General features: G+C 33.4%; 1 pseudogene across 1 annotated transcript in view; it reads left to right on the plus strand.

Annotated features, from left to right (window-relative positions):
• Positions 1-22,554, plus strand: part of LOC143233623 (5-hydroxytryptamine receptor pseudogene) — a 153,118-nt pseudogene extending 130,564 nt beyond the window's left edge. Inside the window, exon 3 of the transcript XR_013018252.1 lies at positions 19,857-22,554. The product of XR_013018252.1 is annotated as a 5-hydroxytryptamine receptor pseudogene (transcript). The remainder of the gene's footprint in view (positions 1-19,856) is intronic.
• The last annotated feature ends 4,062 nt before the right edge of the window (positions 22,555-26,616 follow it).

Consider the following 26,616-nt stretch of genomic DNA (forward strand, 5'->3'; position numbering starts at 1 on the left):
TGTAGCAACCACATAATGACAACTGTAACAACCGTATAATATCAACTGTAGCAACCACATAATGACAACTGTAACAGCCGTATAATATCGACTGTAGCAACCACATAATTAGAACTATAACAACCGTATATTATCAATTGTAGCATCCACATAATGACAACTGTAAAAACTGTATAATATCAACTGTTAAAACCGTATAATATCAACTGTAGCAACTACATAATGAAAATTGTAACACCCGTATATTATCAATTGAAGCATCCACATAATGACAACTGTAAAAACTGTATAATATCAACTGTAGCAACCACACAATGACAACTGTAACAACCGTATCATATGAACTGTAGCAACCACATAATGGCAATGTAACAACCGTATAATATCAGCTGTAGCAACCACATAATGACAACTGTAACAGCCGTATAATATCAACTGTAGCAACCACATAATTACAACTGTAACAACCGTATATTATCAATTGTAGCATCCACATAATGACAACTGTAAAAACCGTATAATATCGACTGTAGCAACCACATCATTACAACTGTAACAACCGTATATTATCAATTTTAGCATCCACATAATGACAACTGTAAAAACTGTATAATATCAACTGTAGCAACCACATAATGACAACTGTGAAAACCGTATATTATCAACTGTAGCAACCACATAATGACAATTGTAACAACCGTATATTATCAATTGAAGCATCCACATGATGACAACTGTAAAAACTGTATAATATCAACTGTAGCAACAACACAATGACAACTGTAACAACCGTATAATATGAACTGTAGCAACCACATAATGACAATGTAACAACCGTATAATATCAGCCGTAGCAACCACATAATGACAACTGTAACAGCCGTATAATATCAACTGTAGCAACCACATAATTACAACTGTAACAACCGTATATTATCAATTGTAGCATCCACATAATGACAACTGTAAAAACTGTATAATATCAACTGTAGCAACCACATAATGACAACTGTGAAAACCGTATAATATCAACTGTAGCAACCACATAATGACAATTGTAATAACCGTATAATATCAACTGTAGCAACCACATAATTACAACTTTAACAACCGTATATTATTAATTGTAGCATCCACATAATGACAACTGTAAAAACTGTATAATATCAACTGTAGCAACCACATAGTGACAACTCTGAAAACCGTATAATATGAACTGTAGCAACCACATACTGACAACTGTAACAGCCGTATAATATCGACTGTAGCAACCACATAATTACAACTGTAACAACCGTATATTATCAATTGTAGCATCCACATAATGACAACTGTAAAAACTGTATAATATCAACTGTAGCAACCACATAATGACAACTGTGAAAACCGATTAATATCAACTGTAGCAACCACATAATGACAATTGTAACAACCGTATAATATCGACTGTAGCAACCACATAATGACAACTGTGAAAACCGTATATTTTCAATTTAAGCATCCACATAATGACATCTGTAAAAACTGTATAATATCAACTGTAGCAACCACATAATGACAACTGTAAATACTGTTTAATATCAACTGTAGCATCCACATAATGACAACTGTAAAAACTGTATAATATCAACTGTGAAAACCGTATAATATCAACTGTAGCAACCACATAATGACAATTGTAACACCCGTATATTATCAATTGAAGCATCCACATAATGACAACTGTAAAAACTGTATAATATCAACTGTAGCAACCACACAATGACAACTGTAACAACCGTATAATATGAACTGTAGCAACCACATAATGAAAATGTAACAACCGTATAATATCAGCTGTAGGAGCCACATAATAACAACTGTAACAGCCGTATATTATCAATTGTAGCAACCACATAATGACAACTGTAAAAACTGAATAATATCAACTGTAGCAACCACATAATGACAACTGTGAAAACCGTATAATATCAACTGTAGCAACCACATAATGACAATTGTAACAACCGTATATTATCAATTGAAGCATCCACATAATGACTACTGTAAAAACAGTATAATATCAACTGTAACAACCACACAATGACAACTGTAACAGCCGTATAATATCGACTGTAGCAACCACATAATTACAACTGTAACAACCGTATATTATCAATTGTAGCATCCACATAATGACAACTGTAAAAACTGTATAATATCAACTGTGAAAACCGTATAATATTAACTGTAGCAACCACATAATGGCAATTGTAACACCCGTATATTATCAATTGAAGCATCCACATAATGACAACTGTAAAAACTGTATAATATCAACTGTAGCAACCACAAAATGACAATTGTAACAACCGTATAATATGATCTGTAGCAACCACATAATGACAATGTAACAACCGTATAATATCAGCTGTAGCAACCACATAATGACAACTGTAACAGCCGTATAATATCATCTGTAGCAACCACATAATTACAACTGTAACAACCGTATTTTATCAATTGTAGCATCCACATAATGACAACTGTAAAAACTGTATAATATCAACTGTAGCAACCACATAATGACAACTGTGAAAACCGTATATTATCAACTGTAGCAACCACATAATGACAATTGTAACAACCGTATATTATCAATTGAAGCATCCACATGATGACAACTGTAAAAACTGTATAATATCAACTGTAGCAACCACACAATGACAACTGTAACAACCGTATAATATGAACTGTAGCAACCACATAATGACAATGTAACAACCGTATAATATCAGCCGTAGCAACCACATAATGACAACTGTAACAGCCGTATAATATCAACTGTAGCAACCACATAATTACAACTGTAACAACCGTATATTATCAATTGTAGCATCCACATAATGACAACTGTAAAACTGTATAATATCAACTGTAGCAACCACATAATGACAACTGTGAAAACCGTATAATATCAACTGTAGCAACCACATAATGACAATTGTAATAACCGTATAATATCGACTGTAGCAACCACATAATTACAACTTTACAACCGTATATTATAATTGTAGCATCCACATAATGACAACTGTAAAAAACTGTATAATATCAACTGTAGCAACCACATAATGACAACTCTGAAAACCGTATAATATGAACTGTAGCAACCACATACTGACAACTGTAACAGCCGTATAATATCGACTGTAGCAACCACATAATTACAACTGTAACAACCGTATATTATCAATTGTAGCATCCACATAATGACAACTGTAAAAACTGTATAATATCAACTGTAGCAACCACATAATGACAACTGTGAAAACCGATTAATATCAACTGTAGCAACCACATAATGACAATTGTAACAACCGTATAATATCGACTGTAGCAACCACATAATGACAACTGTGAAAACCGTATAATATCAACTGTAGCAACCACATAATGACAATTGTAACAACCGTATATTTTCAATTTAAGCATCCACATAATGACATCTGTAAAAACTGTATAATATCAACTGTAGCAACCACATAATGACAACTGTAAATACTGTTTAATATCATCTGTAGCAACCACATAATGACAACTATGAAAACCGTATAATATCAACTGTAGTAACCACATAATGACAACTTTAACAACCGTACAATATCAACTGTAGCAAACCACATAATGACAACTGTAAAACCATATAATATCAACTGTAGCAACCACATAATGACAACTGTAACAACCGTAGAATATCAACTGTAGCAACCACACAATGACAACTGTAACAACCGTATAATATGAACTGTAGCAACCACATAATTACAACTGTAACAACCGTATATTATCAATTGTAGCATCCACATAATGACAACTGTAACAACCGTATATTATCAATTGTAGCATCCACATAATGACAACTGTAAATACTGTATAATATCAACTGTAGCAACCACATAATGACAACTGTGAAAACCGTATAATATCAACTGTAGCAACCACATAATGACAACTGTGAAAACCGTATAATATCAACTGTATCAACGACATAATGACAATTGTAATAACCGTATAATATCGACTGTAGCAACCACATAATGACAACTGTAACAACCGTATAATATCAACTGTAGCAACCACACAATGACAACTGTGAAAACCGTATAATATCAACTGTAGCAACCACATAATGACAACTGTAAAAACCGTACAATATCAACTGTAGCAACCACATAATGACAATTGTAATAACCGTGTAATATCGACTGTAGCAACCACATAATGACAACTGTAACAACCGTATAATATCAACTGTAGCAACCACACAATGACAACTGTAACAACCGTATAATATGAACTGTAGCAACCACATAATGACAACTGTGAAAACCGTATAATATCAACTGTAGCAACCACATAATGACAACTGTAACAACCGTACAATATCAACTGTAGCAACCACATAATGACAACTGTAAAAACCGTATAATATCAACTGTAGCAACCACATAATGACAACTGTAACAACCGTATAATATCAACTGTAGCAACCACATAATGATAACTATAAAAACCATATAATATCAACTGTAGCAACAACGTAATGACAACTGTAACAACCGTATAATATCAACTGTAGCAACTGCATAATGACAACTGTAACAACTGTATAATATCAACTGTAGCAACCATACAATGACAACTGTAAAAACCGTATATACAGTATCAGCTGTAGCAACCACATAGTACCTCCTGTTAAAACTGCATATACAGTATCGGCTGTAGCAACCACATAGTACCTACTGCTAAAACTGTATATACAGTATCAGCTGTAATAATCGTATAGTACCAACTCCAACAATCGTATATATACGTATATGGTACCAACTGTATTAACTGCAACAACCGTATAGTACTATTCATATAAGGACCATTGTAGTTCATTCTTCCTAGTGGTTAAAAAAGAATATGAGAATTTTTTTAACTCGTATCATTTTAAACTGTTACGAAAAGTCCAGAGCCAGGCATGAGTTGCATAATAACTATTTACTATCCCTAACAATACGGGGCGACGGGCAGTTTGCTGTATAGACCTATTGAAAAGGGATTGTGTGGGGTATATGGAAATGACCGAATTGGATAAATCGTTTGGTTCTTTTAAATTACAACCGAGAAGGATACAACTGAAATTATCTATTAAGGCAACAGACAACACTAGAAGTGTGTGGTGTACAAATAATATTTGTTTACGTAATTATATAAATATAAGGTATAAGCTATGGAATTTTTATAACTTGTTTGGTCTAGTTTAAAATGACAGCTGCTAAGTTGAAGACTGTTTTTTGTCAGAAGTTTCCTCGACAGCCATCTGCGCTAGACTTCCTTAGTATAAACAATTATAGTCATCACCCATCGCCAACTCTTGGACTATTCTTTTACCAACGAAAGGTGGAATTGACCGTTATATCTTAACGTAGCTACGACTGAAGGAGCGAGCTGGTTCGGTGATGGAATTCGAACTCGCGACCCACAATTTCTGTGTTCCCAGCCATCAGAATATGCCAGGCCTTCGTCTTAAGGCCCGGCATGGCCAGGTGGTTAAGGCACTCAATTCGTAATCCAAGGGTCACGAGTTCGAATCCCCGTCACATCAAAGATGCTCACCTTTTTATCAGTGTGTATCCCACTATTCGTTGGTAAAATAGTAGTCCAAGAATTGGCGGTGAGTGGTAATGACTAGCTGCGTTCCTTCTTGTCTTACACTGCTAAATTAGGGACGGCTAGCGCAGATAGCCCTCGTGTAGCTTTGCGAAAAATTCAAAACAAACCAAATCTTTGTCTTAAACTAAAAAACTAATATCCACACAAATCTTTTAGAGGAAAAATTAGCATTTTGACGAAGAATATTTTCATTTACAAGGGTAGAAAATAAACAAATTTTGCTTTTTCGAAAAAAACCCACCAGTAAACACATTATTTATTGATTATCCTAATATTTTGATAAAGTATCTAGTTTGTTTCTCAAGGTAAATGAACGAACATGTCTTAACAGAAGATAGGAACAGAAGTTCCTCGTAGTGGTACAAATATAAATTCTGCTTTATTCTCATTATCTAGGCCTGGCATGGCCAAGCGCGTGAGGCGTGCGACTCGTAATCCGAGGGTCGCGGGTTCGCGCCCGCGTCGCGCTAAACATGCTCGCCCTCCCAGCCGTGGGGTGTATAATGTGATGGTCAATCCCACTATTCGTTGGTAAAAGAGTAGCCCAAGAGTTGGCGGTGGGTGGTGATGACTAGCTGCCTTCCCTCTAGTCTTACACTGCTAAATTAGGGACGGCTAGCACAGATAGCCCTCGTGTAGCTTTGTGCGAAATTCCAAAACAAACAAACAAAAATCTCATTGTCTATTTTTAGCAGTTACCTAGGTAACGTCCCCCAAATTTATAACTCCAAAATCAAGGGTTCGATTCCCTCGGCAGACACAGCAGATACCCCAATGTGGCTTTACTATAATAAAACACACACACATATATACCAAGGTAACTTATATCACTAAGGAATAAGGGGTCGTTAATTAATATTAATACTCAAGTAAGTGAAATTTCTTTCACTTCCTTTAACTTTTATTATAATACATGTATGAACTTATATATGGAAGTATTTTAGTCATGAATAATGCCGATGAATATGAGAACATACGTAATTGTAAAGTATGTTAAAGAAAACAATATAGTAATTCCTAAATTATTATTAACCTTTGATCAAATCACGCTATCTATCTAGATAGGTCAGAATATACGTAACATTATATACTCATCTGTCTATAAGAATGTAATGTCATAAAATTAAATTACAAATAAATGAAATTATAATGACTGGCATCGGTTATGTATCCAAATTATTATCGATGTTTATGGCCACAATCCCAGTAACATCTAAACATGTTTGATCATCTCAGCAGATATAAGTTGGTCCTAAAACCATATGCTAAGTTAATAATGGAAAATAAACTACGTAAGAGTAAAAATAATTTATATTTACTTAAATATTAAACATTATAACCAATACTATTCTATTTATAAAACTAATTTTGAAGAATGAATGAAAGTTTAAAATATTTCTCATGCGTTGTTATACAACTCAAATAATAGCTGGTAAGCATAAAAACGTAATCGGTAAGTTTAAGGACTTAAAACGCTAAAATTCTTGATTGATATTCAGCGACGTAGAGAATGTAAATATCCAACAATGTGGTTTTGTAGGAAAGTAACAACAACTGATGTCTTGAAAAGATAAAATTAAGTTCGTGAAAATGAACCGTAATTCTAATAAAAATGCTTATCAAATAAACTTCAAAACTTGAAGAAAAATTTATTAGTCCAACTAGAATATCTAGATATCAAACCAGAGGAAATTAATTCAGGAAACGTCGTCAACAGAAAATCTCATTTCCTGTTTAACAGTATCGTCTGTTCTCAATTAAGTGGATTATCTAAAGTTCCTGTAGAGGCCGCGACCCTAACAAATCTTTTTCAATGGTCACATAAACACTCAGCGCCCTCTATCCTTTATGTTGGTGTACATATTTTGTTGATATTTTTATCGTCTTTGTGCATCCTGAACACGTGTCTAACTCTCTAGATCACCTCTACAGTTAACCAAATAACCAACTATTTTTTTGTAGTAAATCAACAGTCGTTGTATGTATTTTAGGTAAGGATAATAGGAGTAACTTTAAGTTACGTCATTTTAATTTTGACAGTTTTCTTCTGTATTACTACTCTCAACTTGAAAAGCACCTCATGAGATGTATGGGTTAACAAGCCAGGTTAGAAACTCAAAGGTACAGATATAGCCGTTCTTAATTTAGAATTACTGACCATGATTATAACGTACCCACAGTTGAAAGCAAAGAACCCTAACCTGACACGTTAACAGATAGGCCAAGTCCTGGCCGATAGAGTGACACCTGTTTTGTTATTCATGCAAAACGCGTAAACCTTGATACGTCATTACGTCATGCTTACAAACTCATAAGTTTGTTTGTTTGTTTTTGAATTTCGCACAAAGCTACTCGAGTGCTAGCAGTGTAAGACTAGAGGGAAGGCAGCTAGTCATCACCACCCACCGCCAACTCTTGGGCTACTCTTTTACCAACGAATAGTGGGATTGACTGTCACATTATAACGCCCCCACGGGTGAAAGGGCGAGCATGTTTGGCGCGATGGGGATGCGAACCCGCGACCCTCAGATTACGAGTCGCACGCCTTAACACGCTTGGACATGCCGGGCCGTAAACTCATAAGCAGTTGTTTATTTAAAGGGTGTGACATTATTCGTAACTAAAACAGTTAAAATATGCTGAAGAATTCAGTAGTATCAACTTAGCCGGATACAAGAGAAAACAGTTTATTTTACAGAATGTTTTTATGTGTTCTTTCCACGACTGTATTCTGTATATAGACACCAACTACAGGGTGGCTTGTAAGTCCCTACCCATCCATATATCTTTTGTATCCAGTGCATCTCTGTGCCGTCCCTCATTCTCGCTGCATAATATTATGCACAATACGCTCTGCAAGTGTAAATGGGCTTACATCGGCTATATTTCTATGAAAAAAAGAAACAAATGTATAATACATGCGAAATTGAATATAACATAATAACGTATGGATGGGTAGGGACTTACGGGCCACCTTGTAGTAAAACAATCGAAACTGCAAGTGAATTATCATTCACATGATCCTTGATTCTACCGCTAGGGTCTCTCAAAACTCGTGCTGCAGAATATGTTTTTATTGTCTCTTTGTTCTTAAACGCAAAACTACACAATATACCATTTGTGCTACACCCACCGTGGGTATCAAAACTCGATTTTAGCATTATAAACCTACAGACTGAAGGGGAGAAAGGCAAGGAATATATAACCAAGTGTATTATAATGTATCTTAGTATTGGTTAGGTGAAAATGACCGAAATATCTGTCAAAGTTTTAAAATCTAAGCAGAGTTCACTTATGAAGGTATCTCTGTACAAAACGAGAGTCTATTTAATCAATAGATTGTAACAAAAGTTCAATCGGTTTGACTCAGCTATGAGAATTTTTCTTATGTTTTAACAACCTTATACGTGATAATTATGAGTTCTATCTATTGAGTAAATGCAGCAGTTTTCATAATCACTCGTGTTTTTTGTTTTTGTTTTTATTTCCTCCCTAAAATTAACTTCAAACCTTTATTAACTAGAGCCAACATAAGTTATTAACCCATTAAAGAAATTCAAGCAGCTAAGCCTAAAACTAAAAACATAAAGAAGACAAGTTAGGCTCGGATTACTGAGTATGGATGATAGAATTTGGTCTAGTCAAAAAAATGATCGTGAACTTGGGAGATTTGAGATCCTTACGTTGGAATGGAGGGTCTAAAAAAAGTTTGACTTGATTATTGTGAATGTCTTTTTATATGATATCCCACAGAAAAAGAAAATGGAGGCAACTGCTCTCTCTTGTAGTTCCTTAACCAATTATCCCGCCTACGATCGCGAAAATAGGACACATATATCAATAATGACAGAGTTGATCGAGTTCTTTGTATATTCATTCTATTTTCTTTTTAATTAAACACTTTGTCTGTTATTCGTGGACTTTTTACAATATTCAATTAACATGAAGACAAGGTAATTAACATCAGCGATGACACTGGTTTTGGTTTTATGTTTTTTGATAGTGTATGGGTACCTACAAGACCTCCAGTTTCGTAGTATATTGATTAGATGAGTTAGTTAACGTACTCCTCGAGTTTCGACTAAACAAGCTACCGTGTGAGTACCGTTAAAAAAAAAACGTTTCGTGAAGTAGACGTCACGGAAATTACATGTTTCTTTCCTTCCTAAGAATGACGTAATTACACGTGCGGAATTAACTCGAGATTGGTGTAGATATAAAATAAATTAATTACTAAATCATCTGAAAGTTTTATCTACTGAATTTTCAGACAAAACGGAAATTAACTTACTTGAAGAACTAACAAAGTTTAGTTTGTTTCTTTGCTTCCTGTTTAGCACACCCCTACATAATGTGTCAAATACAGAGATCGAATCCTGAATTTTAGTGCTATAAGCCCACAGCTTACCGCTGAGCACTCGACGAGCAAGTGTAGTGTAGAAATACAATAATGGTTAAAACACTTAAAGTAAACTGTCCATTAATTCGAAGCTTTACTTTCAATTTTGTTAAAGTTTCATTTTAAACACCGTTTCCTAGCTGGCGTTAAACAATCTTACTCTGTTCGCACTTGAGAAGGATCATGGTTAATTGCTCTACTAGCCCGGCTTTGCCAGGTGGTTAAGGCACTCGACTCGTAATCTGAGGGTCGCGGGTTTCAATCCCCTTCACACCAAACATGCTTACCCTTTCAGCCGTGGAGACGTTATAACGTTACAGTCAATCCCACTATTATTTGATAAAAGAGTAGCCCAAGAGTTGGTGGTGAATGGTGATGACTAGCTGTCTTCCCCCTAGTCTTAAACTCCTAAATTAAAGACAGCTAATGCAGATAGCCCTCGTATAGCTTTGCGCGAAATTCGAAACAAACCAAACCAATATCTCAACTTTAACGAATGAATTTTCGGTGTGAACGTTTCATTGTTCCGAAACTTTAGAAGGTCAACTTTTCACACTTTCAAAATTTAAAGAAAAGTCAACTTTGCATAATGTCGGAATTTAAGGAGGCCAAATTTTTACATTTTCAAAACTTTGGGAGGTCAACTTTTCATATTTTAGAACTTCAAGAAATCATCGCATGAAACAGTCCAAAAAATGATGCTATCGTACGTTCAAACAGAAAATAAGACAATTTATTCAAATAATTAAATCTTAACATTAAAACTAAACTTTGAACATTTGCTATGATACTTTAACCAATTATACAAATTTTTACTCTAAAAATTATTTAGTTTAGAAATTATTCTAATATTGAGCTCATTTGGTGTATCAGTAATGGTATTTTCTCTCAACATATAAGATAGCCAAACATTTTCAAACTTTATTTATTTAATTATGTTATCATAAGTCTAGCTTATGTAAAAACTGCTTTTAACAATATCAATGACATTAACACACTCGGCCCGGCATAGCCAGATGGTTAGAGCGCTCAACTCATACGCTGCGGACCGCACGTTCGAATCTCCCTCCATGGGAGCGTTTTATTGTGACGGTCAATCCCCCTCTTCGTTGGTAAACAAGCAGCCCAAGAGTTGATGGTGGGCAGTGATAACTAGGTACTTTCTCTCTAGTCTTACAGTGCTAAGTTAGGGACGGCTAGTGCAGATAGCCCTCGTGTAGGTTTAAGTGGAAATAAAAAAGAAACAAACAAAGCCTTTCACTATAGATAAGAATCATCACATACTACGGTTGATTAACAGTGTTGCCTGCTGTAGAGAGCTGGTTAATCAGTAAAAATAAACATAAAACTTTGAAAGGTGGATATTTGGAAAAGATGGAAGAGTGTGATAGACGCGCAGAAGAACGAGAAGAGAAATTTTTAGAATATAAAAACGAAACTTATGGACACCATATAAGAAGGAAAATAGTATTCTATGGACATATGAATAGCCCAACAAACTACAGAATTATATGTCATAAGAAAAAATGGAAAGAAAATAATAAAAAAGAATGACAAACCACGAACGGGGATAATAATATTAAAGAACCGATGACCCATAAGATAAAAGCACATTAATTTGTTTTTGAATTTCGCACAAAGCTATGAGAGGGCTATCTGCGTTAGCCGTCCCTACTTTAGCAGTGTAAGACCAGAGGGAAGGCAGTTAGTCACCACCCACTGCTAATTCTTGGGCTGCTCTTTTACTAACGAATACTTGGAATGACCATAACATAATAACGCCCCCACCGCTGAAAGGGTTAGATTGTTTGGTGCGACAGGGATTCGAACGTGTGACCCTCGCATTACGAGTCTAACACCTTAACCCACCTGGTCATGCCGGACCTTAAAAGAGCATTAAAATTTTAAGTTAATTATTAGCTTCTTAAAAATTTCCCGTTGTGAATTTTCAAGATATTACCTCCTGTAAAATCAAAACTTTAACTTTTGACTTCAAAATGTGTGTGTTCGTAAGTCAAATACCCGAACTCTGAATGATAGTCAATTGTGTAACTTTGCACTTAACAACAAACAAACAATTATCTTTGAAGTAACATACGCGGGTTTTTGCAGGCAAACTCCAGTTGTCTTTGGTCCAAGAAAATGTGATATTTCCCTATGATGCCCCCTGTTGGTTAAAAACCCTTGGCATCAATTCCAAATAATACAATATTTTTTTTACAGTTAACGCTGATTTTAGATGACTTCCCCTCCCCCCAAAAAACAGGTTTTAACGGTGGTATTAGTACTTTAAAACAGACACTACAACTGATAGACTGACACTAGTCATTTAAGTTAACACTAAAACTGATGGATTCACACTAAGGCATTAAGGTTAATACTGGAACTTTACGACAGACACTAGGAATTTAAGGTTGGCACTAGATTGAGACAATAAAAAGGGCAAGTTTATAGGCGTCGAAAAGTTTCTTTGTTTAAACAAGCAAACTAACCAAAAATTGATCTCACGTATAAATGAGACTTTGAGAAATGTAAGAGTTAGGGATGATCACTGGGATTTTACAGAAATGCAAGGACTAGATATCACTGGAATGTTTTGAAATTTAGGAACTGGAGATTACTGGGATTTTTTAGAAATATAAGAACTAGAGATGATTACTGGAACTTTACAGAAATGTAATGACTAGAGATCACTGGGATTTTTAGAAATGTAAGAACTAGAGATCATCACTGCAAATTTACAGAAGTGTATGAACTAGAAAACACTGGGATCTTACAGATATGTAACAAGTAGATATCACTAGAATTTTTAAAAATGTATGAACTAGATATCACTCAGATTTTACAGAAATGTAAAAACTAGAGATGATCACTGGGATTTTACAGAAATGTAAGGACTAGAGATAACTGGGATTTTATAGAAATGTAGGACTAGAGATCTCTAGGATTTTTAGAAATGTAAAAACTAGATGATTGGGATTTTACAAAAATGTATGAACTAGATATCACTAGGACTTCACAGAAATGTAAAAACTAGAGATGATCACTAAAAATTTACAGAAATGTATGAACCAGAGGTCACTGGGATTTTACAGAAATGTAATGACTATAGATCACTGGGATCTTACAGATATGTAATAATTGGATATCACTAGAATTTTACAGAAATGTAATGACTATAGATCACTGGGATCTTACAGATATGTAATAATTGGATATCACTAGAATTTTTAAGAATGTATGAACTAGATATCACTCGGATTTTACAGAAATGTAAGAACTAGAGATGATTACTGGATCTTTACAGAAGTGTATGAACTAGATATCACTGGGATTTTACAGAAATGTAATGACTAGAGATCACTGGGATTTTACAAAAATATAATGACTAGAGTTCACTGGGATTTTAGAAATGTAAGAACTAGATAGCACTGGGATTTAACATATTTTGTAAGAACTAGAAATAACTGGGATTTTATAGAAATGTATGAACTAGAGATGATTACTGAAACTTTACAGAAATGTATGAACTAGAGATCACTGAGAGTTTACAAAAATGTAAGAAATGGATATCACTGGGATTTTACAGAAATGTAAGGACTAGAGATAATCACTGGGATTTTGCAAGGACGAAGATTATGAGTTTATCTGAGTTATTAATAATTCAAGATGTTGAGAAATTCTTTGAGCTGAAAAATATCCTCTTTCTCCCAACATGTATCAGCTTTCTAACATGTGTGAAATGTAACACACGCTGTAGTTAGAAGGATCTTTAACCGTACTCACACGGCTACCTATTAAAAGTCTAATTACATTACATACGATTACTCAGTTTGTTCTACAAAAATAGATCGCAAGTTAGCAGTAGCACCGCCTACTTTACTCTGGAAAAACCAGAGTTCTTCTTTGCCATTGTTGTCCATTTAATTATATCAGATACTTCATTAACTGTATTTCTGTAAAAAGACAATTTAATTGTATTGTTCTTTTCTGAAGATTTTGTTTGGTAGGACTAGTGGGCTATTCTACGACTTTAGTTAACACTTGCAGCTTGTTTTAATGAACTTATTTCAAATTAGTGGCCTCGTTTTGCTTTCATTCCTAAGACTTCCTCACTTATAAATTAAAGGACTAGCTTAGCTTTTGTGGTCGTTCTAAGAATTAACAAAATTTTGGAATTTAAATTTCTATTATAATTTTAGTTATAAAAGTGACATACAAGCGATAACAGTCAAACAAATAATATTTAGAAGTTTCGAATTAAAAACTGATTAGTTTATTAACATAAAAGCGTAAAACGAATCGTCATAAATTATGAATCTCTTTGTATGGTTTGTTTTTTCAATTTCGGACAAAGTTGTCTCGAGGGTTGTCTTATCCAGCTGTCCCTAATTTTGAAGCGATAGACCAGGGGAAGACAACTAGTTAACACCACCCACTACCAAATCTTGGGCTACTTTTGATCAACAAATAATGGGAATACAGACGAGTATGTTCGATTGTAGGATTCGAACCTGTGACTTGCAAACCGGGAATCGAATACCCTTTCCTCTAAACCATGTCTTGTCTACGTGTCTATGGATAAATATCAATCCATAATAAAACCATTTAGTGAAAGTATAATTTCTCACTTTCTTACATAAATGATAAAACCAGTTCGAGTTGTTACAAAAATATATATACAACTAATTAAGAATGATGTAGGGATGCTAATGCCAAAAGGTATAGAAGTAAGGTAGGAATGAGCACATAAAACCATATCAAAATACCTACGTAATTATCCAAAACTTTTCAATAATATTTTCTATCTCTGTCTAAATGTTGAATTTCTTTCAGTTGCATGAATTCCGGCTTGAATAAAATCATTTGATCTGAATAGTGCTATACAGTCTGACACTGGTTAATACCCACAACCTTGTAAGATTGACAGGCTAGTTATGTAGGTATTTTTTTATAGTTTTGTGCATTCATCCATATTTGGTTTCGATATTTTTTTGAGATAGTCATTTCTACATCATTTTTATTTTTCTCAATATTGTTTACTACTTGTTTCCTCGTTTCATCTCAAACAGTTTCATTCAAGTATGTTGATAAGTGAACATCTATTATATAATCCAAAATAAATGTACATCCTGACAATATTAATCAGTTTCTCTGATTTTGGATTGCATGAGAGGCCAGTGAAGCTGGAATGGTTCGTTCTAAATGGTACAAGTACCCCAGAGCATTGGGACCAACGTTAGGAGGACAATGACAAAACCCACGCCTTCCAACTTCATTCCAACTTATTATATGTGCAAAGCTTTTATGACCACATGCCAGAACCAGTGGACATGATACGGATCCTAGGCCATGAAGTATAGTACCACATATAAACACGCATATCCCAGACTCGGCCCCGGCACAAATTGGAACAAAAAACGAAATTTCGTAGAAGCAATTTTGATTTGAAACTTTAAACTCAGGCATCACTAACATGTACACAGATCTCTCAGTTGGACAGATACTTACTTTCCAGGAATATTAATTTAGATTATTTATTTATTTATTTATTTTTACTGAAATTGTTTTGGTAGCTATCTTGATTCTGCAATGGGACACCTACGATAGGAATATAAGAACAATTGTGCTACCATCTAACGGCCAGAAATGAATCTCTTATTTAGAAAACATGGAAATAATATACGCTTATAAATTAAACTTACTTCAAGGTAGTGGTGTTTTTTTATTATTTCTCTACAAAAATTCGTGTGTTATAAGAACAGAATTGCATTACTGTTATGCCAGCTGTGAAACACGATAATGATAACTAGGTGCTCAAATATGGATATAACTCAACTTTATTAGTTAAATATGGGTGTAACTCAACTTTATTAGTTAAATGTGGATATAACTCAACTTTATTAGTTAAATGTGGATATAACTCAACTTTATTAGTTAAATATGTATATAACTCAACTTTATTAGTTAAATATGGATATAACTCAACTTTATTAGTTAGATGTGGATATAACTCAACTTTATTAGTTAAATGTGGATATAACTCAACTTTATTAGTTAAATGTGGATATAACTCAACTTTATTAGTTAAATATGTATATAACTCAACTTTATTAGTTAAATATGGATATAACTCAACTTTATTAGTTAAATGTGGATATAACTCAACTTTATTAGTTAAATATGGATATAACTCAACTTTATTAGTTAAATGTGGATATAACTCAACTTTATTAGTTAAATATGGATATAACTCAACTTTATTAGTTAAATGTGGATATAACTCAACTGTGGATATAACTCAAGTTAAATATGGATATAACTCAACTTTATTAGTTAAATGTGGATATAACTCAACTTTATTAGTTAAATATGGATATAACTCAACTTTATTAGTTAAATGTGGATATAACTCAACTTTATTAGTTAAATATGTATATAACTCAACTTTATTAGTTAAATGTGGATATAACTCAACTTTATTAGTTAAATGTGGATATAACTCAACTTTATTAGTTAAATATGGATATAACTCAACTTTATTGGTTATTTGTAAGCATCAGAAAATAATCGATTTTTTCTCATTCTAATTTATTCTCTTTATTTCCTTTTCATTCATTTATATATTTTTACTCTGTGGTCTTAAAATAATGATGGCTTAACCTCAAGAAGAAGGTATATATTCTGAACACGATAAACTAGCCTTAAGAAGAATAATGGCTTAACCTTAGGAAGAAGGTATATATTCTGAACACGATAAACTAGCCAATAATAATGAATTAACCTTAGGAAGAAGGTATATATTCTGAACACGATAAACTAGCCAATAATGCTGGTTTAACCTTAGGAAGAAGGTATATATTCTGAACACGATAAACTAGCCAATAATGCTGGTTTAAGAAGAAGGTATATATTCCGATGGTTTGACATTCTCTAATAATAAGACTTTTGACACAGGTTTTACTGAAAACAATTGCATGTAATGTTCTGTAGAGTTTGATGATTATTGATTAATTGTGACATGATATATATTCTACTGATTGAAATCCGTGTTGTAATGTAAGTCATCTTCTATAAACTGTTACAGTAAATGTATTTTATGTATTGTAAGTCAGCTTCTATAAACTGTTACAGTAAATGTATTTTATGTATTGTAAGTCAGCTTCTATAAACTGTTACAGTAAATATATATGTAAAAACGGCTCGTTTAGGTTGAGAAAATGTTTTTACGTGGAGGAGCGAACAACGTTTCGACCTTCTTCGGTCATCGTCTGGTTCACAAAGAAAGGAAGTGGTAACTGACCGGAAGCTGACTACATGTTTGAAAGAGGTTGTGTAACTGAGTGTTGGAATGTAGAGGGCGTGCTTAGATGTTTGAATATATAATTTTATATTATTTATTTTATTAGAATTATTTATTATATTATTTTTAATATAGGTTTAAAGGTGTTTCTTTGTATTCGTTTATTTTGGGCTTTAGTTGTTGTATAAGTAATGCTTCTTTAATTTTGCGTTTGTTTATGTTTGTTTCGTTAGTTAGTATTTGAATGTTTTCTATGGTTATGTTGTGTTTATTTGACTTGCAGTGTGCGAAAATGTTTGAAGGTGACTTTTTATGATCTTACAAAAAGAGACATTAATTCAATTAAAAACCTAAAACAAGACAAAAACATAAGAATTCTGAAAGCAGATAAAGGAAACGCAATAGTCATAATAAACACGAATGAATACATCCAAAAAATGAAGAACATCCCTCAGACACTAACAAATTTAAACTAATACACACAAATCTAACAAAGACACACGAAACGTAACTAAACAAATTACTACTACAAATGAAAAAAGCCAACACAATTTCACAAACACTTTATTCCTACCTACGTAATACTGACTCACGCACACCACAAATATACGGCATCCCCAAACCTCATAAACCAGATTGTCCATTACGACCAATAATGTCCACATATGAATCGTTTAATTACAATCTTGGTAAATACATAGCATGGGCATTCTCGAAATATGTAACATCAGCCAGCTCATTCCTCAAATACTCTTTTAATTTCAAGTCTAATCTAAATCAACTTAATCATAAAGCCTTAATGGTCAGTTTCGATGTTATATCCCTCTTTACAGAAGTTCCAACTACTGAAGCCTGCAAGATAGCCTTAGAACTCTATATCCGAGACCCTAACCCATCTATAGACATTCCCAGTAACCAGTTAGCAACCCTCATAGAATTCACCACGATGAAGACAAATTCTATGTTCAACAACCACAACTATATACAAACAAATGGTCTAAGCATGGGCAACCCAGTATCATCAGTTCTAGCCAATATTTTTATGACACAAGTTGAAACACAAGCAAATTAACACAGCTCTACATCCACCACTATACTGGTACAGATATGTAGATGCGGGATTCAGATCTATACTATAAATCATAGTAACAATTATAATACTTTAATTTTTTCAATCACATTAACTCTATACATCCCAACATTAACTTCACATGTGAACAGGAAGAAAGCAATCAAATATAATTTCTTAACCTCAAAATTACAAGAACCGATACACAATTTAAAACAGGAACCCACCGAAAAATAACCCATACTGGACTATACATTCCTATACATTTGAAACAAAACAAAAACTTAACATACTCAGAGACCAAATAAACACAGCCATAAAACTATGCTCACCAGATAAAATTAACGATGAATAAGACAAAATAAAACAATACTTCATCAACATCAAAAGTTTCCTCCACAAACCGTAGAAAACATTATACGCACACACCTAGACAGAAAGCAAAATCAACCAACAAAAGTAAATATATCTCACGAATCAATAATTCACGAAATCATATACTGCTTCATACCATATATTCCCAACATCAGCAGAAAAATAATCAACATTTGACAAAAACTAGTAACAAAATATGACATTCCAGTTAATACCAAATTTATTCAAAAATCACGCACAAAACTGAGTTCTATACTATGTAAAAACTACACTGACAAACACCACACCAACATTATATAAAATGCAATGTGATAACTGTCACGACTTCTATATTGGAGAAACAAGTAGAAAAATGGAAACCAGATTCAAAGAACATAAAAAGTCACCTTCACACGTTTTTGAACACTGCAAGTCAAATAAACAACACATAACCATAGAAAACACTCAACTACTAAATTAAGAAACAAACATAAACAAACGCAAAATTAAAAAAAGCCTTACTTATACAACAACTCAAGCCCAAAATAAACCAATACAAAGGAACAACTTTCTACCTATATTAAAATAATATAATAAATAATAATAATAAAATAAATAATTAAAAATTCAATATTCAAACGTCTAAGCACGCCCTCTACATTCCAACACTCAGTTACACAACCTCTTTCAAACATGTAGTCAGCTTCCGGTCAGTTACGTCTTCTTTTCTTTGTGAACCTGACGAGGATCGAAAAGGTCGTTGTTCGCTCCTATACGTAAAAGAAAAATTATCAGCCCAAACGAGCCGTTTTTACATATATATTTTTCTCTAAAAGTGGGTTTTCTCGACATTACTGATTGTTACAATAAATGTTTTTATGTAATGTAAGTCAGCTTCTGTAAACTGTTACAGTAAATATTTTTATGTTGATAAATGACAGTAATTCTACCTTTTGTTTATTCAAACTTCAAGTTACTACTAATAATAATAATAATTCTTTCTACATTTTGTTTTTTTTTTCACACAGGAGGTTTGGTCCAACTCTTATGAGTCTTTACGGCTCAACGGAAAACGAAAAGTACAGAAGAAACAAATATATACATTTATGTCTCTAGCTCTTGAATGAAAACTGGTGCAAATTGAATGCAGGTGCAGTGAGAAATATCTTCATCACCAGTAAACATCGTTCACCAAGTTGTCATATAAATTTATTACAGATTAAACAGTAGTAATAGGTCCGTCTTGGACTCCGTCATGACTTATATCTGAATGTTAACCCTTATTTTATGAATAGATTTTTTTTTAAATAACATGAAGCATATTTCTAGACAACAACATCCTAACATATTTTAAAGAATTTTGAGTTTCAATGTAGAAACAGAAGATATAGGCTACACCAATAAGGTTTCTAGTTTTGATGAAAATGTGTTGTTAGAACACTCTGGACCATTTCAATTATGGTTAGATTATTTTGATGTATTAGAGGACCAATTGTTTGTATACAAAGAAGTATATTCCCTGTAAATCACTTCTTCACTTACTTTTGATTTAATTCAACAAGATAATGGATAGTTTTATATAATGAATAACACTAATTAGTTTGATACTTTATGTCGTATAGAAAGACCCATGTTGTAAAATAATCTAAAGTGAATTTCGGTTTTTATTAAAAGACTTTACAAAAGCACTAAATAAGTAACTGAAAAATAGTTGAATTGATAAAAGTACAATAGACCCCGAACAATAAAATCAAAATCACTCCAGTACTGTCAAGAGTTTGTGTATAGTTAATATGAACGTCTCCAATCTCAATTTCAGTGATTATAACGTCACTGTCGTAATTTCCACGAACTTTACTGACTCTGAAAGCTGGCCAAACAGAAGAAGTGACCTGGTCATCTCTCTAATTTCTATCATTTTGGCCTTTCTCACTCTAATCACGGCAATTGGTAACATTTTCGTCATTGTTGCGATTTTAACAGATCGTATACTTCGGACTGTTGGCAATTACCTTATTCTGTCTTTAGCCGTGGCAGATCTAATGGTAGCTTGTCTCGTGATGCCTTTGAGTGCTGTTTACGAGATTATGCAGGAATGGCGGATGGGTTCAATACTGTGTGAAATATGGACGTCCTGTGACGTATTGTGCTGCACGGCGTCCATTCTTCATCTGTTGACCATCGCTTTTGACCGATACAGAGCAGTCATCCATGTTGATTATGCTCGTCAAAGAAGTCCCATGGACGTTGGACTTATGATTTTACTTGCCTGGACTGTTGCTATAGCAATCTCTGTTCCTCCTATCTTTGGATGGAAAGACGAAGGCTTCCAGGAGCGAATAAAAAGAGAGAAAAGATGTTTAATAAGCCAAGACGTTGCTTATCAAGTGTTTGCTATATGCTCCTCATTTTACTTGCCCCTGGTGGTCATACTTGCCCTGTACTGGCGAATATTCCAAGAGGCCCGCAGAAGAATCCGCCACAAACCGGGAACCAAGATTTCTCTTCAAGTAGCAAAATCTGATTCTTATGGACATCCAGAACCATCCGAAAACGAAGTTTCAACTGAAACAACAAATTTATCGATTCCAACCTGTTCAACCGATTCGAATGTTCTCGGTAACGCTTCAATCCTCACAAAGAGCAAAGGGGCAAAAGACAAGTTCTTTCATATTAACACAGCTCTGAAAAGAGAAAAGAGACAGGAAAGGGACCTAGAATCGAAACGCGAGAAAAAAGCTGCGAAAACTCTCGCAATAATTACTGGTGTTTTTATTGTATGTTGGATGCCGTTTTTTGTTCTGGCCTTTATAATGCCCATTTGTAGTGTCTGCCATCTAGATGAGAGAATCTTCACTATGTCACAATGGTTGGGTTACACGAATTCAATGCTGAATCCTATAATCTACACAATCTTTAGTCCTGATTTTCGTCGAGCTTTCAAGAAAATACTTTGTGGTGCTACTCAAAGACTAAGAACCACTTTATAAATACGTTGTTGAGAATAAGTTCGTGCTGTCAATTGATCTAACTGCAATGAATTGCATAGATCTCATAGAAGTTTCTAGGTAGAACGTGTCTACGGGCCTAAAAAGTGGATATTTTAGTGATGCTAAGTTTTTGTTAAGAAAAACATGTAGTACCTTTAGCTTTTCAGATATTTAAAGAAAATCTGAGTGTTTCCTTTTGTTTTCTTTATCAATCATTTTAGGATTAAAATACAAACAACAGGAATAGATTAGCCAAGAACCAGAGCTTCTAGCAATAGAAGGGCTCCTAAATTTCTAGTAGAGTTAACCATTATACCCAGAAATAAAGCCTCTTGCTCTAGAAGGGCCCCTAAATTTGTAGTGAAGTTAACCATTATACTTAGAACTGAAGCCTCTTGCTCTAGAAGGGCCCCTAAATTTGCAGTACAGTTAACAATTTCATCCAGAACTAGAGCCTATAGTTCTAGAAAGGGTTTGAATCTATTCATAGAGCTAGAATGTATACCTGATCATGTTTTCAAAGAACTGTATAAGAGAACTATAAGGATAACGTTAACTTTCACCATTCAGCAGAGTCTATAACTATTGGTTAAACAATATACGGTGGCCAAAATAGGCTACTTTAGAAGTAATTAACTGATATTCCGCCACAGAATCCAGTTGCATGTGTTTTTCTATTGTACTAGTACTTCTTATGTCTGAATAGTATTCATACCACAATCGAACTCTACTGCTGTAAGCCTAGAGCCTTTATGTTCGTTAATCTATCCTTGGAAAATTATTGAACACTGTTTTGGGGGTTTTTGGAAATGCTGGTTCCTGAATGTTTTAGACAAGCGTGCTTGATTACTTAAGCCGAAAAAAAAATACAGTTTGAAATCTAGGATAGAATAAAAAATAACAAGATGCTCCCTTCGCTTTAAGGGACGTAAAATGCAATACATGCAAAACCCCTAAAATGGTATCAGTTCTCCGTAAAATGTAATACGTGTAAGACGCTTAAAATGGTGTTAATTTTCACATGGGACGTTTGAATGTTGCAAACTTGTGCTCTCAAGATATAATTACAAGTGTGGCACTGCTAACTTATAACTTTGCAAGTATATCTAATCTTTTCCTAATACTGTACTTTATACTGTATTACTGTTTTATGCAGTACACAATCGCACGTTAATACTGCTGTAAATAACACAGTGAATTTTACAGGTAGATCTATCACAAGTTAGAATGTAATCAACACAGTGGAATCCGATTTCGATTTTTACTAGTTTTTTAAGTGTGTACTTTACAATAGCTCTTAAAAATATATACGAGAAACTTAACATTTTGAAACTATGAATGAATCAACTAAATGATAATGAGAAAGAAAATTTATTGATGTAATGAACGATTTTTCCACACAAATTATTCGTTTAGTTCACTGATCAACACTGTCACTGAGCCTCTCTAGGTGTTTGGGTATATAAATTTTGTATACCCGGGACGGTCAGGTACACTAGACCTCTTCCTCCTTCCTTTTCATTGTTAGAGTGGACTTGTTAGTATATTTAAAGTAAATACATGAGGGCCAGAGTGACAAACATAACTCAGGCCCTTTTCAGGGCAATGTCCATGTGTATTGTACTTTCAGATTATCTAAGTCTAGAACATAGGTGGCCTGTTTTATTTTAGCACTAGTATATATATATATATATATATATTATTATTATTATTATTTTTATTGTTTTTTAATACTTAATTTTAACTTAATGATCTTATGTATAAATTAATTGGTGAGAGGTGTTTAGGACTCTTCATCATATATGCAATATCTGTCTAGTTCGCATAACAGCTCGTTTTTTTTCCAATTTTTTATCAAAATATTTTATTGTACTATGTAGAAGTCTATCTGGTATTGTTTGTGTATTAGAGTATTTGTGCATGAACTTTGTGGAAGTTGTTTTGGGTACTCTTTATGCTGTTGTAATTAATATATTCTGTAATGTTTGTAGTTTGGTTTGCAATTGTTTTTTACTTACGTTAATCCATGCAGGAGCTGCATAGTCTACAACTGGTTTTATATATGTTTTGTATATTTTAATAATGTTTTCTGATGTTGTTCCGTAGTTTTTACTAGTTAGACTCTTAGCATAGTTTATTCTTCGCCAAATTGTAATTTTTATGTTTTATCCAGGTAAATTTAGAAACATGTTTGTGCGAAAAATTTTGCAGATGTAGCAGTCTGGAGAAGCTCTCGGTTCATGTAAATCTGGGGTTGTATTTTTTGATGTTTTGTTGATTTTAAAAATAACACTAATTGTGTCTTAGCTGTGTTTATTTTAATTCTATATTTTTGGCAGTATTCACTTATTCTGTTTAGTTGTGGTTGTATGTCAGTGGCTGCTATTTCTGGTGTTGGGGCACTTTTCCAAATTACTACATCATGATCGAACTGTGACGAGTATCCAAGATTTGGGTCTTTAAGTGGCATATTATTCACATACATGATGAAGAGAATAGGACTAACCACCCCTCCTTGAGGGACGCCAGCTTCTGGAGTGAAGAACTCTGAGAAAGTTCCCTCTACATTTACTCTGCATTTTCTATTTTCCAAAAAAGTTAGATAACCAGTGAATAATTCCACGCGGTAGTCCCGTTTCATTCACACGGAACCGAAGACCATTGTGCCATACAGTGTTGAATGCTTTCTCAATATCAAGGAAACAAGCGACAGTACATTCTTTTTTATTAAAGCTGTTTATTATCGTTTCAGTTAACCTAATTAAATGATCTGTCGTTTGTCTAAATTTTCTAAATTTGTTTTGTTCTGGTAATTTTTAAAAAGTAATCTCCAAAAATGTGGAGAGTCTATTACTTATTCATTCAAGAATTTCACTTACGCAGCTGGTCAGGCTGATTGGTCGATAACTATTTGGCTTATTAGCTGGTTTTCCTTCTTTGTGGAACATTAATATATTAGCTTGCTTCCAGGAAACTGGGATGTACCCAGAGTAGATTGAATTAAAGACAGTTAATAGGTGGTCAAATAATTTTGGAGTGTCTGTTTTGTGAAGAATTGTTTGTATGCCGTAATTTCCTGGTACTTTTTTTTTTTAATTCTTGATTGCTTGTTTTGAGTTCAGTTAGTGTGATTTTATTTTTTTTTTGGTAAGCAGTAGAGTATTATAGTCATAAGTGTTATTAGTGTTATTAGTGTTATTGTTAATAATATTTATTGGAAAATATGGTTTATATAATTCTATGTTATTTGTTACATGGTTATTTACTTTGTTACAGAAATAGTTGTTCATATATGGGTCATTATGTGTTTTGAACATGTTTTGTAGTTGATGTCTGAAAGATTCTGCTTTTTCTTTGTTGGTGCTCACTAAAGTGTTGTTATGTTCTAGTGTTGGGTATTTTCTTGTAGTGGGTTCATTGGTGAATCTTTTTGGATGCGACCAAAACTTTCTATGGTCAGTTTGTTTATTTAATTGGAAGCAGAAGTTATCCCATTTTTCTTGTTTTAACAGCTTAATTTCTGCTCTGATTTTGTTTCTGATACTGTTTATTTGTGTTTTTATTTCTTGATCTTTTTTTGCCATGAGCTGTCTTCTTAATTGTCTTCGTTGTTTTATAATTGTTAATAGTTTTTGGTTGTTTTCCATGCATTGTTTATGGTTGTCTGTTGTTGCTTTGATACAGTGTCCGTAGCTGCTTTTAGTAGGCACTCTATTATTATTTGATTATAACTATCAATTGATGATTCGTTGTTAGCTATATGCTTAATTTTATCTGGTAGTATGTTGTTTAAAACTTTTTGATATTCCTGCCAGTTTACTTTTTTGTAGTCAAATTTATCTTGTTTGTAGATTTTATCTTTATGGGGGATGAGATCGAAGATACACCATATTGGAAGATGATCGCTGTCAGCATCTTTTAATGAAACAGATATCATTTGAATTAGTCGCATAGGTAGTATGTGTGGGTGTAGTGTCGTTAATAATGGTTATGTTATTATCATCGATGAATTGTAATAGGTGTCTGTCATTTGAGTTAGTGGATTTACATCTAAAGTTCTTATGTTTAATATTCAGATCACCTATTATAATTGTATTTTGGTTGTGGGAAAAGATGTTGTGGATTAGGTTTATGTCAATGCATTTAGTTGGTGAACAATAAATACCTGCTACTGTTATTATTGGGTGGTTTTCTAAGAGAATATTAACCATTATATTTTCGTTATTACTGTTTATTTTAAGTTCAGTAACGGAAAGGTTGTTTTTATATAGTAGCATAATTTCTCTGTTGGTGTCTTGATTATTTGTTTTATTTTTTCTTATTGATGTGTAATTCCATATTTTGAATCTATTCTTGGGATAAATTAGGATTTCACTTAGAATAAAAATATCAGAGTTAGTATCTTTTATTATGTCTTCGATGTCGTGTTTCTTGGAAGCAAGTGCACCTTGGATGTTGATACTTAGAACTGTGAATTGATGTTTTTAGTATGTATCCCATGATTGTTGTGATTATTTGTGGTATGTTTGGTGTTATATGTTTTTAGCAATGCTTTTGAAGATATCAATGCTATTTTAGATTGGGTCGGTTTTGTAAATTCTGTAATGAAATCTGTAAAAATGTTTTTGATTATATTTACTATTAAACTTGTTTCATCGTTTGTACTGTCTTTTATTGTAAGATTGTTGTTTTCTTGGAGGTTTGTTGTATCTGTGTTTTTGTAGGTTCTTGTGTATTGCTTACTGTTCTGGTTGTGTTTTGTTGTTCGTTTGTTAGTGATATTGGTTGTGTAATGTTT

Source organism: Tachypleus tridentatus, chromosome 12, assembly GCF_004210375.1.
Source record: "Tachypleus tridentatus isolate NWPU-2018 chromosome 12, ASM421037v1, whole genome shotgun sequence".
Taxonomy (NCBI): Eukaryota; Metazoa; Arthropoda; class Merostomata; order Xiphosura; family Limulidae; genus Tachypleus; species Tachypleus tridentatus.